This window comes from Protopterus annectens, chromosome 10.part0, assembly GCF_019279795.1.
Source record: "Protopterus annectens isolate FY-2018-M chromosome 10.part0, PAN1.0, whole genome shotgun sequence".
In the NCBI taxonomy this organism is placed as follows: domain Eukaryota; kingdom Metazoa; phylum Chordata; order Ceratodontiformes; family Protopteridae; genus Protopterus; species Protopterus annectens.
The window spans coordinates 632,569,254-632,585,954 of NC_056744.1; the positions used below are offsets into that span (position 1 = coordinate 632,569,254).

The following is a 16,701-nucleotide window of genomic DNA, read 5'->3' on the forward strand; positions in this document are numbered from 1 at the left end:
TGACCGTAGAATACCATTGGCCCTCCTGCCTCAGATGACTGTTGAACCTTGGTATGATTGGATAAGGGTCCAGTAGCTCCATTCCTTAATAACTTTTAATTTAAATTATTTCAAAATAAACAACGCACAAGAAGCACCCGCATATTTAGAGATACAATTATTGCCTAAAAGACAATGGGCAACATACTCTGATAAACTGACTATCTAATCGGGCGGGCCATGTGGCACCACTAACACCGATGGCTGATTTTCGCATGGTGCTATTATACCCAAAAGGAAATGGTTATATGTTAGTATTCCCATACTATTGAGAAAACACTTTAACTATGGAAACAGGACAGTCACGAAAAGGGGGGGTAAACAGCAGGATAACATACCAGCCCTCCAGTTGGCTTATTTTCTAAATTCCACAATACCATTGGACTGGTCTCCTAATGGATTCATTGGCTTTAACTCCCTGTCTCGGCCTGGACCTTACCACTGGCCAACCTACCCTCGACTACTGCCCATTCCTCATTGGCTCCTAGCAACTAGTCTTCCCTTTAGCTGCCAATAAAATTAATGTTTCGCAATACTAAGCATTTGTTATCTGTACCTGAAAAATATATAAAAGACTGAATCACTCTGTATACTTAACACAGAGCTCATCTGCCTTAAAATAAACTTTTCTGAAATGGAGATGATTCGTGCTACAGTGTGTTTAATTTATTTATTTATTTTACATTTGTTGACTGGGCTAGTCTAACTGGATATATGTCCATTTTCAGTAGAGGCCCGGGGAGAAAAGCTCCAAGCGTAGCCAGTGAGATAACATACATTATATGCAGTAGTAACATGATTTGCTGTACATTATTTAGATTATGCATAAAAACTTATACAGGGTTATATATAAAAAGAAAACTTATACAGAGTCCTTTAATAAGGCTTAGGCTAAAATCTAATACAGTAAACAGACATAATATAAAATTAGTTTTTTTTTTTTTTTTTTTTGTGCCTGGTTTACAGATGTACAAACTTATGTCTACATCTAGTGTAGAGGAGGGCTAGCACTTTAGAGTAAGTAAATGCTTATAGAGTTCTAAGAAGGAAATCTTGTTAAATACTATCTAGAGGTTAGCTTATTAGTTAACTAGTAGTTAATTAACTAGTTAATTTATTTCTATTTTGTTCTTGTTTGGTTTATTTATATTTGGTAAAGTCTGATAGCCAGCAAAACCGACTGTTTTTAAATGAAATAAAACAGATCTTCGAGTACAACTTAATTATTCCCAGAAGGTCTGATTGGTAACCATCCCACTCAGTCTAGATGTTCTTCATCTCACATTGCTGCAGTCATAACCTGTGGGTAGTCCGCTGTCCTCGGTCGGCCCGAATACCAAAGTGTTAGGCTGGCGTCGGTCATGGTCGCTCAGATCTGACGTCAGTACGCCGTGGTACTAAAGCGCATGACCGACGCCATATCCTCAGTCTTTCTTGCCGCATGGTCCGAAGCAGAAGCAGCGTTTGCGAGTGCCGTTCGGCGTCCTGAAATTTTCGTATTCTGAGTTTCAGACCGAAGACCAAGTTGGGCTAAGTACCCCGTTGGGGAATATTTTTGTCTTTTCTTGCCTCAGTTAAATCCGGATGTCAGAAAAAGTGAATAATTGTATTTCTTGTGGGAAACAGATACCTCATAGGGATTACCACTCTCTCTGTATTCCTTGCTTGGGGCCTGAGCACGACGTAGTCGGGTGTCGCTTTTGTGCTAGATTTAATAAGCGCACTATTAAACGCAGGTTAGATTGTGCTAGGCTTGTCTTCGGTAAGCGGTGTAATTACAATATGCCATCGGATCCTCCGACGCCCGCTACCGCTAAGAAGCGTAAGGAAAAATCGTTAAAGTCCAAGCAGGATGAGTCATCCGTTACGGACGCCGGTTCTTTAGAAACTACGGTGGAATCTGTGGATCCAGCCGAGGTTTCAGCTGAGTCTCAGGGGGAGCCTTTGATTTTGCAAGATGTGGCCTCTCAGGAGTCGGGTCAGGCTGAGGGGGCCTCTCAAGTCACTGTAGTCCCTTCTTTGCATAAGGTGGTTAGGCCTTCTACTTCTGTCTCTAAGGTACCTTCCAAGGTCAGGCCTGGTTTGTCTTCCTCTGGCGTCAGCCCTAGTTCTGCAGGTTCTGTACCTAAAAAGCATATGCAGAAAATGGCAGAGGATTTGATTACCTTAATTAGGGGTTCTATGCCCCCTCCAGATAAGAGGCCTAGGATGGAGCCAGAGGTGGAAGGATTGGAGCATTCCTCAGATTACTCGGAGTCTTCGGCTGAAGACATTCAGGATTTTCCTCCTTATTCTGATTCAGATGCAGAGGATTCTAGTCCTTCTGCTTCCCCTCCAGAGGATTTTTCTTTTTCTGAAACTCTGCATTCTATGAGGGAGCATTTTAAGTGGGAAGGTCAGGATTTCTCAGATTCTCAAAAGAGACTTAGGGAATTTTTGTTTTTACCACAGCATAGGCCCTTGGCTATACCCCCTGTTTTGGATGTTGTTCAGGATGTTTTCTCGGAAGCTTCCCTTAATCCTGATTCTTTGCCCCCTGCACCGGTCAAGCCAGACAGGTATTACAGAGTGCCAGAGGCTCATAAATATTTGTATAAGAGCCCAAGAGCTGACCCGGAAACTATTAGCCAGGGACCTAAGGGTGTCAGGGCTTCTGTTGTAAAGAATCCAGTTCCTATGGATAAAGATTCTAGAGCTTTGGATAGGTGGGGTAAAAAAGTGTATACCTCTTCCACTCTAGCAATGAGGGCTTTGAATTGCCAGTTTCATATGCTGAAGTACCAGAATTTTCTCCTAAGTCAGTTAAAATCTAAGGTAGATGCTTTGGCAGAGGGCATAGAGTGTAAGGAATTGCAGGATTTAGTTCATGCCTCTGATCAGGTGGGTAAGCATTCTTTACAATGTGGCTTTGATGCTCTTCAGGCTTCTTCCAGGGTGGCTGCCACTGGCTCTGTTATTCGTAGGCACGCTTGGCTTAAGGATAAGAACTTGTCAGAGCATGTTAAAGCTCGAATTTTGGATGCTCCCCTTCAATCTGAAGTTCTGTTTGGTTCTCCTGTGGAGTCAGTTTTGAAGAAAATGGAAGACAAAGCTAAGTCTATGCAGACAGTTAAGGATTTTCTACAGGTGCAGCCCCCTAAGTTTAGCAGAAATTGGCCTACTAAGGGATGGGCTTATCCTTCTTCTGATTTGCAGTCTAGGGGCAGATCTAGACGTAGTAGGGGCAGAGCTCAGGCTCAGGGTTCCTTCAGGCCTAGGACGTGGAGTTCCCCTGCACAATCTTTAGGTGAGGGCAGGGGTCAGACTTTTCGTAAACAGACCCAATGACCTGTATCTCCAGCTGCCAGATCCTTCCTGTCTGGCAGCTCCTCTGGGAGGAAAGTTGGCACTTTTCAGGCAAAATTGGCTTTTAGTCACCCAGGACAAATGGGTGTTGGACATCATAGACCGAGGCTACAATTTTTATTTTCACATCTTGCCTCCTTTCAAAGGCATGCCAGACGTTCCTCCTCAGCAAAAGTTGGAGGCTCACAAACAGATTTCTTTACTTTTAAAAATGGGGGCTATCCAGGGGGTCCCTCCGTCAGAAGTGGGCCTAGGATTTTATTCTCGCCTGTTTTTGGTACCAAAGAAAGGAAACACTTGGAGGCCAATTCTGGACTTGTCTATTCTCAGCACATATCTGGACATTCCCAAATTCAAGATGTTAACTTTGCAACAGCTTCTGCCTCTGCTAGGCAAAGATCACTGGATGGTAACTCTGGATCTCAAAGAGGCTTATCTTCACATTCCTATCAGGCCCAGCTGCAGGAGGTTCCTGCGTTTTCGGGCTGGCACTTTTCATTATCAGTTCTCTGCATTGCCCTTTGGCTTATCTACTGCGCCCAGGGTGTTCACAAAAGTCCTGGCTCCGGTGATAGCCTTCTTAAGACTAAGGGGAATACAAATTTATCCTTATTTGGACGATTGCCTGATTCTTGCTCAAGACAAAGTCAAGTTACTTCGCCATCTTCAGTATGTTATGACAGTGTTAAGGTGCCTAGGGTATTCTGTGAACGAAACAAGGTCCAGTCTAGTACCCTCTCAGGACATGTGCTTTCTGGGTGTGAGACTGAACACAGCCTCTCACATGGCATTCTTGACCCTGGACAAACAAAGAAATCTTGCCCTTTACTTCCAGCAATTATCTCTATGGTCCAGGCTGACTGTAAGGACAGTCCTTCAGGCCTTGGGGTTCATGGCATCTTGTATTCTGGTGCTTCCCAATGCCAAACTGCATATGAGGAAGCTACAATGGTATCTCAAAAGCGTATGGACTCAACACTGCCACGATTTGGACACTGTCATTCAGATAATACCTTGCATCCAAAGGGAATTCTTGTGGTGGGCTCAGGAATGTCACCTAAACAAGGGACTCTCTGTGCTCCGACCAGAGGCGAGTCAGATCTTAACGACAGATGCCTCAGACATGGCTTGGGGAGCACACTTCAATGGGAAATGGGTTCAAGACACATGGCCTCCCAGACTACAACATTTGCATATCAACATGAAGGAGATGTTAGCAGTCCAATTTGCCCTGATGGCCTTCAAGGATCTGCTTCAACCAGGACAGGTGTTGATTCAAACAGACAACACAACAGTCATGTGGTACATCAACAAGCAAGGGGGAACCCATTCGTACCCTCTTTGCAGACAAGCTATGATTTTGTGGGAGACTGCTCTCAGTTTGCACCTCACTCTTCAGGCAAGGTTTCTTCCGGGAGCACAGAACTCCTTAGCAGATGTTTTGAGCAGACAGATGGTGGATCCCCACGAGTGGAAATTGGATCCTCATGTATTTCAACAGTTGACGGTGGCTTGGGGAACTCCAGACATAGATCTGTTCGCTTCTCCACTAAATTTCCAATTGCCAAAGTTTTGCACAAAGCTGTTTCACCCAAAAGCTTGGAAAGTGGATGCTCTATCATTCAGTTGGAAAAACCTTCACGTCTATGCCTTTCCTCCTCTGCCTCTTCTTCCCAAGGTGCTCTTGAAGGTCAGACAGGACAAGCCTTGCATGATTCTGATAGCTCCAGATTGGCCACGTCAGCACTGGTACCCTCTGCTGAGGAGTTTAGTACGGAAGCCTCCTTGGCCTTTGCCATCAGTTCCACACCTTTTGTCCCAGGCAAGCAATCATTTCCGCAATGTCAGGATACAGTCCCTGCATCTGACAGCTTGGCATATTCTGTTTTAGACCCTGGGGGGTCGCAGCTTCCTCAACAAGTTTTGAATGTTATTTTGGAGGCCAGACGGCCTAGTACCAGGAAAGTTTATGCTGATAAATGGAGGAGATTTTTTCTTTGGAGCAAAACAAAGAGCTTTGATGTCTCTGTGCCTAATTTGAGTGTTTCACTTCAGTGTCTTACAGAATTATTAGACAAGGGTTTGTCTTTCTCCTCTGTAAAAGTTCATGCTGCAGCCATTTCTGCTCACTATGACTGTGACCCTCCTTTATTCTCTCACCCTTTATTTAAGCAATTTCTTAGAGGGGCAAAAAACATAAGACCCCCACGTAGAGCTCCTACGCCTTCCTGGGATCTCAATTTTGTGTTGGAAAAGCTCACTTTACCTCCTTTTGAACCTGCAGCTACTACGGAGTTGAAGTTTTTATCTTGGAAGACTGCTTTTTTGTTGGCCATTACGTCTGCTAGAAGGGTATCTGAGTTACAGGCTCTAATGGCAGTTGAACCCTTCTTGATATTTCATAGGGATAGGGTCTCCCTGCGTACTAACCCTACTTTTATGCCTAAGGTTGTTTCTAATGTGGCATTAAACCAATCTATTCATTTGCCTACATTTTATGTTGATCCCCAAAATAAAGGGGAAAAAATTTTGCACTCTTTGGATATTCACAGGCAGTTGCGTTATTATTTGAGCAGAACCAAAGGGTTCAGGCAGTCTCAACAGTTGTTTATTTCTTTTGCTTTGGGTTCTCAGGGGAAACCTGTTTCAAAACAAACTATTTCTAAGTGGATTGGCCATTGTATTGCCTTTTGTTATTCTCATCATGGTAAGGAGGTTCCGGCTGGAATCAGACCTCATTCCACTAGGGCGACTGCCACTTCTACTGCTTTTTTAAGGGGAGTAGCTACTAAAGATATTTTGGAGGCAGCTACTTGGAGTTCAGTGCACACTTTTTCTAAACATTACCATCTCCCTCTTTATTCCAAGTCTAGGACTGGGTTTGCCACTGCAGTTTTACAGGGCATGTTAGCAGCTCCCAATGCTTTATGATTTTGCCAACCTCCCTTTACCTTTGCTTTGGGATTCTACCCACAGGTTATGACTGCAGCAATGTGAGATGAAGAACATAGTACAGTTTTGTACCTACCATAAATGTAGATGTTCGAAGATCCACATTGCTGCAGTCCAATTTACCCTCCCTCCTTCCCCTCTGTAGTTTGGGGTGGTGGTGTGGTTTGTGTTGTAAATATTGTTTCTACATGGGTGACTGGGTGTTTTTCCATTTTTAGCTATGGCCTTTCTTTTTAGGGCCTTCTGACATCTGGGGCAAGAAAGACTGAGGATATGGCGTCGGTCATGCGCTTTAGTACCACGGCGTACTGACGTCAGATCTGAGCGACCATGACCGACGCCAGCCTAACACTTTGGTATTCGGGCCGACCGAGGACAGCGCACTACCCACAGGTTATGTCTGCAGCAATGTGGATCTTCGAACATCTACATTTATGGTAGGTACAAAACTGTACTTTTTTGGTTTGTCTTCTCAGGGTAGTAAATCACTGCCCATATCCAGAATTTTTTTTTTGTGTTATGATTTCCTCAGAAGTAAAAAAAACTGTTTTTGTTTCACCAGTCTAGGCACTATTTCTGTTACCATGTATGTGAGGCCAACATACTGTATTGTGACAATAACAGTGTGCTGCCTTGTAAATCAGAATTGAGATGCAGTGAAATCCCTGGGGACAGAATGGCATTCTTAAATGTGGCTTGTACCCAGTTATCTTATTAGAATGCCCTGGATTTTTTATGGTGAACTTCCTTGGGAGAACCACCATGCAGCCTCTAATGTACAGCTAACAAATTCAGCATTTTCTAGGGCTTTTATCTCCACTCTTTGGCACTATATTGGGTTTCCACCTGTTTTTTTGTTACTCTTTGTCACAGGTTTGGGTGAAAACAAATGTCCAGAGTATGCGTGCACAATGTCCTCATTTGAATAGAAATAAAAATCCTATACATTTCTATGCTTTTAGTTGTAACATGTCATGGCTAGAATATAGTGCTTTCATGCAGTTAAAGTGGTATGATTAGATTCAGTGTTGAGTTACAGTGACATTCTTGAAGGTAGCAAAGCAGTCTTAGCTGCAATCTGCAACTGACCATACAGTTATTATAGGCTTAAAGTTTCATAATGTAATCACAAAGGTGTGCTGGGATATAACATTTTTTAAACCGATGTGTCGCTCGTTTGTCTCTAGCCTACCCAGTAACCATCTTGATTAACTGATCTTTGTCAGAATGCTACATCCCTACACTATGAAAAATATCACACATCATTCCCCTTCACAAAGGCGGCCCCTCCACAGAACTAACCAACTACCGCCGCATAGCGATTCTATCTCCAATCTCCAAAATACTAGAGAGATGCATTCACTCTCAAATCTCAGACTACCTCCTTACTAACAATCTCCTTTCTAATACTCAACATGGTTTCCGACCAAACCATAGCACCACCACTGCCTTACTGTCTTTTACTAACACTATCCTTCACCATAAAAATAATGGCCATCTCTCCTCTGCTACTTTCCTAGATCTATCTAAAGCATTTGACATGGTCCCACACAAACAACTCCTCTCTGTACTCAATAACCTATCCTTTTCTCAATCAGTCACCAACTGGTTTCAAAGTTACCTGTCTGACCGCCAGCAATCTCTTGTATGGCAAAATTACATATCTCCCCAACTACCTGTCTCTATTGGCGTTCCCCAAGGATCCATCCTTGGACCCCTACTCTTACCTATTTTCACCAATAATCTAGCCTCTGCCACCAAACATGGCACACTCATACAATATGCAGATGACTCAACCATCATCTGCTCAGCCCAGTCCCTACCCAAACTGCAAAAGGCCACACAGGATGCCTTTTCCTCTGTTGAAACTTGGCTATCCAATGCCCAGTTAATACTCAATCCAAACAAAACTAAACTCTTCATCTTTGAAGCCACCAAACATACTCAAAACAACTCTCACTTTAACATCACAGCAAAAGACAACACCACTATCCACCCAACACATCACACCAAATTGCTAGGAGTTGAAATAGACAACAATCTCAAATTTGGCATTCACATATCCATGACCATAAACAAAGTCCACCAAAAACTAGGAGCCTTATACAGAAATAAGCAATTCCTCACCAAAGCAACTAGGATTTCAGTTGCAAATTCACACCTTATTTCCACCCTACTTTATGCCTCTCCAATATATACCAACCTAAGGCAATGCTATCTAAATAAACTCGAGACCTGCTACAACAAAATCGCCAAATTCGCCACGGGGGCTTCCTACCACAGTCACCATTGTCTCTCACTTACTGAACTAGGCTGACTAGAACTCCCTCACCTCCTTCAATGGTATCAACTTGCACTTGCCCACAAACTGGTTAACCATCCTCTAAAGGTCCCATCCCTCCAATATATACTCCAACCCTATCTCACCACCAGACCACTATGATCCAGCAACAAAAAACAATTACAGGTTACTAGAGCCAATAACACTGCTGGAGAAGCACTATTCTCCAGCGCTATAGCCAAATTATGGAACACCCTCCCCCCAACAATAACCTCTCTACCATCATGCAACCACTTCAAAGCTTTACTTAAAGTGCACCCAAAAACATGCTGGCTATGCCCTTGTAACTCTCCCCTCTAACTTCTCCCACTCCATCTACCCTCTACCTCTCTTCCACCCCACAAACTACCTTTGATTACAGCAAGCTCTGATATTTCCATGCATATCTACTTATTATATGGCAGTAACTTCTTATTGTAACAATTGATGTTAAGTTGTCTATCTTGTCTTCATTCTTGCTGGTTGGGTTCGGAGCCGATCCTCGGCTCTGACTCGGCCATTTTCAAAAGCTCGAGAGTTGCTTACTGGCTCAAGGCCCCCCCTATATCCCATGATGCCTGGCACTAGATACCCAGATCTCATTTGCCGCTTCTGCTGTGAGGTTGTTCTACTGACTCAGGTCATATAAAACTTTATTATTATTGTATTTTTCTTGTCAAAACTGTAGTTTTCAGTGTAGAAGTAGTCGTTAGATTAGACTGTTGTATTGTAGCTAAGTTCTTTTCTAGATCCGTTTACTTTCCCCAAGAAACTCATTTAAGTTAGAGAGTCCCCCCCCATTTCCTCAGAAAGGTTTTTTCCATTTAAGTTAGCGGTTAACCTTTCTCTCTATCTCCTTCTAAAAACAAAAAAAAAATTCCTTTATTAATCACTGTTAGTGTTTAGTGATAGTTATCTTTAGCTTTTGTTGTAGTAGTGCTTGTAGTTGGTTGTGGTAACTGTAGTGTATAAAAACTTTACTGTTTGGTTACTTTAACCTTTCTGTGTGTGTTCTTGTCCTTGGTTTTCCTCCAGGATGTCCAAGGATCCTAAACCGTTCGGATTCAAGAAGTGTGACTCATGCTGTCAGAAGATGTCTCTGACAAATGGTCACGCTTTTTGTGTTTATTGTCTGGGCGCCGTGCACCTGCAGGACTCTTGCTCAATCTGCCATGCCTTCAGTCCAAGAGTCCTGCAGGAGCGCAAAAATAAATTGATTCTGAGGGGTTTGCTTAAACTTCAAGATTCACCAGCGAAGGCTCAGCCCGTGAAATCTTCCAGGCCACCTAAACCATCGGCTCCCAGTTCGGAGCCGTTGTTGGGTGAAGCTACACAATCTGTCTCGGCTCCAGCTGGAACCGATGTTCCTCCCTCCCAGTCGGCTCAGACACGTTCTTCGGAGCCGACTGAGAGTCTGAAAAGATGCAGGTCTCCTTCTTTGGAGTCGATACATTCGGCTCCAAAATCACCTCTGCTCCAATCGGAGCGTAGTCATCGCTCATCCCACTCTTCTCGGTCCTCCAGACTTTCGGACCATGACTTGGAAAGAGTGGTCAGTAGGCTGTTAAAATCGCAGGCCCTAGACAAAATGTTGTCCAGCCCACTTCATCAGGAGTCAGCTCCGTCCACAGCTGTAGATATTCCTCCTCCGACTCATCCTATGAGCTTGGAGCTGGAGTTCGTTGCGGTTCGAGTCGTGGAACCATCGGCACAGATACCCTCTCTTTTGGTTCCGTCGTCGGCTCCGATCCCTTCCATGGTACCTTCCCTGGAGGGCTCTGGGCACTGAGACTCCCTCGTCGGCTCCTAGGGGGTGAGTGGCATCAGACCCTTGTCTGACCCCGCTCTCCCCCTCGGGGCTTCAGCTCAGATAAGCTCGGCTCCCACATCTGCCTTGGAGCCGTCCCCCTCGGTGCGGGGAGGACTTCTGGTTTCTTCAGAGCCGGAGCCCTCTCTGCATCCAGGCAGGGACGCCTTTGAGGTGATGAGGAGTGTACTGACCCCCGAGTCAGTCCCACGATCGACCCCATCGGCTCCTCCCCCTAGGGTGCCTGCGTCAGCCTCTGCCCCTCTTCCAGACCCCAAGCATGGGGATCAAGCACTCCAGGACACCCCTTTGGGTGTATCCTCATCTTCTGAGGCCTCCCCTGATCATTCAGAGGAGCCACCTTGCAAGAGGAAATGCAAGAGGAAGCATGTTGACTCCCCCGAGTCTGTCACATCGGATATCGATTTAGAAGAGTCGGAAGGTTCCCCAACATCCCCCTCTGAAGATGTCTCCTTCTCAGACATCCTTGAGATGCTTAGGCAGAGGGGGAACTGGTCTACCCTAAGCCCTTCCGAGGATGAGTCGGTATTCCTGGACGCGTTTGGATTCCGAACTTCCACCTCCTAGGTGTCTCCGCCTTTCGACCCACTGATGTCTGTGGTGGCTCGGAAGGCGTGGACGGCTCCAGATACAGTGGAACCGACTCCTAGAAGACCTGCCAAATTCATTACTGCACCGCAGGACAAACAGTTCGTGACCAAAGGTGTCCCCGTTGATGCCATGGTGGTAGCGGCGGCCACAAAGAAGGAGTTGGCTGAAAGTTCTTCATCTGTCCATCCCCCTAACAAGGAGTCTAGGACAATGGATAGATATGGGAAGCGGATGTTCTGTTCAGCGACATTTTCCATGCGGTCCCTGAATTACCAGTGCCACTTTACCCGTCTTCAGAGGGATCCCCTGAAAGAGCTTGGAGATACCCTCCTAGATCCATCAGCTGAGGGGGCCCAGGCTAAGGCAGCCTCCCAGCTGGCGACTCTTAATTCAGTGGTAAACTCCTCCATGAGGCTCATTTCGTATGCAGCTGATGGTGCGAGTAGAGCCGCAGGCACAGGCGTGGCCCTAAGGAGGCACGCTTGGATGCGGCTATGTAACTTTGCGGAACCTTTCAGAGCATCTTTCACCAACACCCCCTTTGATGGTTGCTCTCTTTTCGGATCACAGATGAAAGATACCCTTACAAGGCATGAGCAGGAAGGCAAGACTCTGTCTGCCGTAGGAGTCCGTTTTTCCACGGAAGATGTGGTTCCGGAAATCCCAGGGAGCCTTGCCGGACACACGTGGTGAGTTCCCATCCAGGGACAGAGGAGGGAACAATAACAGATGCCGCCCTCGTGGCAGAGGGGGTCTGCAAAATCAGGGCAGCAGAGAATCTTTCTCTGAGAAGCCCTTCCAGCATCCCTGAAGGGTTGCCCGGCTGCCCACCTCTGGAGGCAGTCAGGGGAAGATTATCGCTGTACCCAAGAACCTGGCAAGACATAACACAAGACAAATGGGTACAGTCCGTCATATCTGGAGGCTACAGAATTCCCTTTGTTCGCACCCCCTTGAGGTCAAACAAGTCCCTTCCAGACGTTCCACCCAATCTAAGGGACCAAGCAGTGCAAGAAGTCTCAAAACTGCTAAGAAAAAGCAAGTCCCAGCAGACCAACAAGGATCCGGAATTTACTCAAGGTTCTTTTTGGTACCAAAAAAGACAGGGGACTGGAGACCCATTTTGGATCTCAGCAGACTAAACAAGTCTGTAAAAAGAATGAAGTTCTGGATGGTCACGCTTCAGTCCATTTTACCCTTCCTGGGTCAGGACAATTGGATATGCTCCATAGATCTTCAGGATGCGTACTACCACATCAAAATGGACAGACGCTCCAGAAGATTCCTTCGCTTCCGGCTGGGAGCCAGCCATTGTCAGTTCAGAGCTCTGCCCTTTGGTCTCACCACAGCCCCCAGGGTGTTTACCAAATATATGGCAGTAGTTACCGCTCACCTGAGATGGTAAGGATTCCAGGTGTTTCCATATCTCGACGACTGGCTCCTCACTGCTACCACCAGACATCACCTTCTGTGAACCAGAGACTGTACTATCGACACTTGCTCCAGGCTAGGTATCACAATAAATTTTGAAAAGTCTGCATTGTCGCCCTGTCAGTCTATCACCTTTATAGGCGTAAATTTAAATACCAAAGACATGTTAGCGAGCCTCCCACCAGACAGGGTGTTAGTGATTCATCAGCATGTCAAGGTTTTATTAGCATGCAAAAGAATATAAGCCAGGTTTGTCCTTCAAACTCTGGGTCTCATGGCAGCAGCGATTGTACTTGTCCCTCTAGCTCGTTTTCACATGAGGATTCTCCAGTGGCTTCTTTTCACCCAATGGTCCTACCAGCAACTTCCCATGTCTTACATGAATATGATCACTCAAGCATGCAAGAAGCACCTTGCGTGGTGGATGGTCTCCGCATCAGTGCTCCACGGCAGACCATTTGTTCTCCCCCCTTCAGTGGCTACTGTGACCACGGATGCCTCCCTGATCAGGTGGGGGGGGGGCATTATCAGGGCAGAACAGTCCAAGGCACCTGGCAACCTCACGAGTATCATCTGCACATAAATGTCTTGGAGATGAGAGCCGTGCTCTTAGCATTGCAGGCTCTTCAGGACAATCTTCCTACTGGGACTATTGCAATTCAAACGGACAATATGTCTGTAGTGTGGTACATCAACAAGCAGGGCGGAACCAGGTCCAACTCCCTATGTCGACAAGCACTCAGACTCTAGCAGTGGGCAATCTCTTCCCAACAGTTTCTGATTGCAACACACATCCCTGGGAGGTCCAACGTCATAGCAGACAGACTGAGCAGAGCAATTCTCATGCCTCACGAGTGGTCTCTGAACCAGGTAGTTGCAGACCAAATTTTCCGCAAATGGGGCCAACCTTTCTGCGACCTGTTTGCAACTCCCTTCAACAGCTAGTGCAGCAATTTCTTCTATCTCCTTCCACTTCCCGGACATTCCCCCAGAGACGCTCTAGCCCACAATTGGCCTCAGGGACTTCTTTATGCATTCCCACCCTTTCCCCTCATCTCGAAGCTAATTCAGGAAGCTACCGCTTTGGGTTGCAAAATGATCCTCATTGCTCCTTACTGGCCTCGACAAATACGGTTCCCGTTCCTGCATCGCCATCTTCTCGAGCAGCCTTGGATTCTGGACCTAGTTCCAGACCTCCTGATTCATCAATCGGGCAGGCTGCACCAATCCCTTCACTCTCTCCAGCTCACGGCTTGGTTGCTCCACTTCCAACCTTAGCCAGGCTCCCAGATATTTCCCCCTCTGTGCACGAAATCCTTTTGTCATCACACAAGTCTACAACCAGAAAAACTTATGCTAGTAAGTGGAAACGTTTTTCTTCCTGGGCAGAGGCAAAAAGTATAGACCCCTTTTCAGCCCCTGGACACTACATTTTGGAGTTTCTTGTGGAGCTCTTCCATGCTGGGTCTGCTTCTGCTACAATTAGAGTTCAGTTAGCTGCAATTTCAGATTTTCACATTGGACTGTCGGAAAACAATATCATGTCTAATAAGTTGTGTAAAGCCTTTTTCAAAGGAACCACTCTGCTCAGGCCCCCAGTGAGAGATCCTCCACCACCGTGGTATCTAAATTTGATTTTAGCTTCTTTAATTTTGCCCCCTTTCGAACCTGCAGCTTCTTGTTCATTGAAGTTCTTATCTTGGAAAACCCTTTTTCTGGTAGCTATTACTTCAGCCAGAAGAGTTTCGGAACTACAGGCTCTTTCTATCCATCCCCCATACCTCGTGTTCCACAATGGCAGGGTTGCTCTTAGGACTAATCCTTCCTTCCTTCCTAAGGTCTCTTCAGAGAGTAACTTGAATCAGTCCGTAGACCTTCCTGTGTTTTTCCCGAACCACTCCCAACAGGGCGGAATATAAGTTGCATCAGTTAGATGTTCACAGGCAGCTACTCTTTTATTTGCATAGAACCAAAGACATTAGAAAATCAGATCAACTTTTCCTGTCCTATGCAGTAGGTAAACAAGGTTTTCCGGTCTCCAAGGTAACCTTATCCAGGTGGTTGACTTCTATCATCACATTCATATATCAACTCAGGAATAAAAAATTACCAGTCAAACCAAAAGGTCACTCCACCAGAGCTTTAGCTACTTCGGTGGCTTTTCAGGCTAAGTTGCCCATGGAATCTATTTGTGCTGCGGCTACATGGGCCAACCCACATACCTTTATTTCGCATTACAAGTTGGATTTGATTTCCAGGAGCAGAGCTGATTTTGGTTCCACTGTTCTGAAGAGTCTCTTCCAATGAGCCACCCAGGGTTTTAGATACTAGGGACGCTGTCCCAACCAGCAAGAATGAAGGTAAGATAGACAACTTAACATAAATGAAGTTATGTACCTACCATAACGTTCCATGTTAGTTGTCTTCTTCTTGCCTTCTTTCTTGCGTCCCACCCTCCATCCCCCTATCCTAGTGGACCGAGAAGAGTTCTTCTTGATTTTTCACTGGCTGAGTCTTCTCTGGCTATTTCTTTCTGACTAGTAGTCTCTCCAGTAAGATTTATGCATTCTAGGATAGGATTCCCTTATTATTATTATTATTATTATTATTGTTATTATTATTATTATTATTATTATTATGTCTGCAGTTAGACTTACCAAATGAGATCTGGGTATCTAGTGCCAGGCATCATGGGATATAGGGGGGCCTCGAGCCAGTAAGCAGCTCCCGAGCTTTTGAAGATGGCCGAGTCAGAGCTGAGGATCGGCTCCGAACCCAACCAGCAAGAAAGAAGGCGAGAAGAAGACAACTAACATGGAACGTTATGGTAAGTACATAACTTTTTTTTAATATCTGCTATGACTTTGTGGATAGAACAGATGCTAGTTATCTACTGAATGTACTATGATCTTCATCTGTAACTATGTTTGTAATATTTTAATTGCTAGGATTCTTCATCTGTAACTATGTCTGTAATATTTTAATTTGTGAAGCTTTTCTCCGTGGGCCTCCGCTGAAAATGGACCTGCATCCAGTCGGACATTCCCGGTCAACAAATGTAAATAAATAAATAACAAGAAGGCTGGAGTTTTCATTTAGATGCTTTAATACATAGAAACACATCAGGATGGTTAGCAGCATCATTAAATATTTATTTATTTATTTTATTTTACATTTGTTGACCTGGATAGTCCGACTGGATACATGTCCATTTTCAACAGAGGCCCGGGGAGAATAGCTCCAATCTAACAAACAGATAAAGACAAGCAAGTTACATTATATGCACAAACATATTGTATTAACATACAAGTTACAGTCTCACATTTCAAGCCTATGAAGAATACAGTTTATAGTCAAAAATATATACAAATATGTTAGTTTCTCTTATCAAACCTATAGGTGCAGCTATATACAGAGCATCTGCAGAGATGTTACAGTTTCTCTTATAGATTTATAGGTAGGTACTAGGCTATTGGCCCTAGGGCCTATATAAGCCTAGCCAAAGGGTACCCTGGCTTTTGCCGTCCAAGAAAATTATTTTCCTGTGCCTTTGTCAAGCAGAGCCACAGAAGTGATCCCTGGGGTGAATTTCCTATCTCCCATCCAGTCATCAAGATTTTTCCTTGAAGAGTGCTAATGAGGAGCTTTGTTTGATATAGATAGGTAGTTTGTTCCAGTGTATGGGAAGTCTCTGGGACAGGAATCTATCCCTCTAGCATGTTCTGTTTATTGTGGTGACAAGGTTTAGGTCCCTAGAGCATGTAGCTTGGAGGGAGTGGGATTTCTTTAAGTGGAGCATGTCCAGCAGCCCTGGGTTTGACATAGCTTTGTATGTTAGGCAGAGATCGCCTCTGAGTATGCGATATGCGACAGAGTAAAGCTGGAGTTTTTTGAGACAGTCTGCATAGGGCATCTGTTTGAGGCCGGTAATCTTCCTTTGTGAGGTATTTCTGTGGCCATTCCATTTGTTGTAGATGTCTTGTGAGGTGCATACCAAAAGGGGCGTTGTACTCTATAATGGATCTAATGAGTGATGAGTAGAGGGGAACAATGACCTCTTTTTTCCTGGAAGAGAAACCTTTTGTGATGAGGTGTGCCATGTAGAAGGATTTCCTGACTACTGTGGCGATGTGATTATCAAAGGAGAGACTACTGTCCACCTGTGTCCCAAGGTCTCTTATCACATTTTCTGTGT

General features: G+C 45.0%; 1 protein-coding gene across 1 annotated transcript in view; it reads left to right on the forward strand.

The window, feature by feature from the left end:
- Positions 1 to 16,701, forward strand: part of DMRTB1 (DMRT like family B with proline rich C-terminal 1) — a 795,185-nt gene that overhangs the window by 462,562 nt on the left and 315,922 nt on the right. The gene's annotated exons all lie outside the window — the stretch shown is intronic.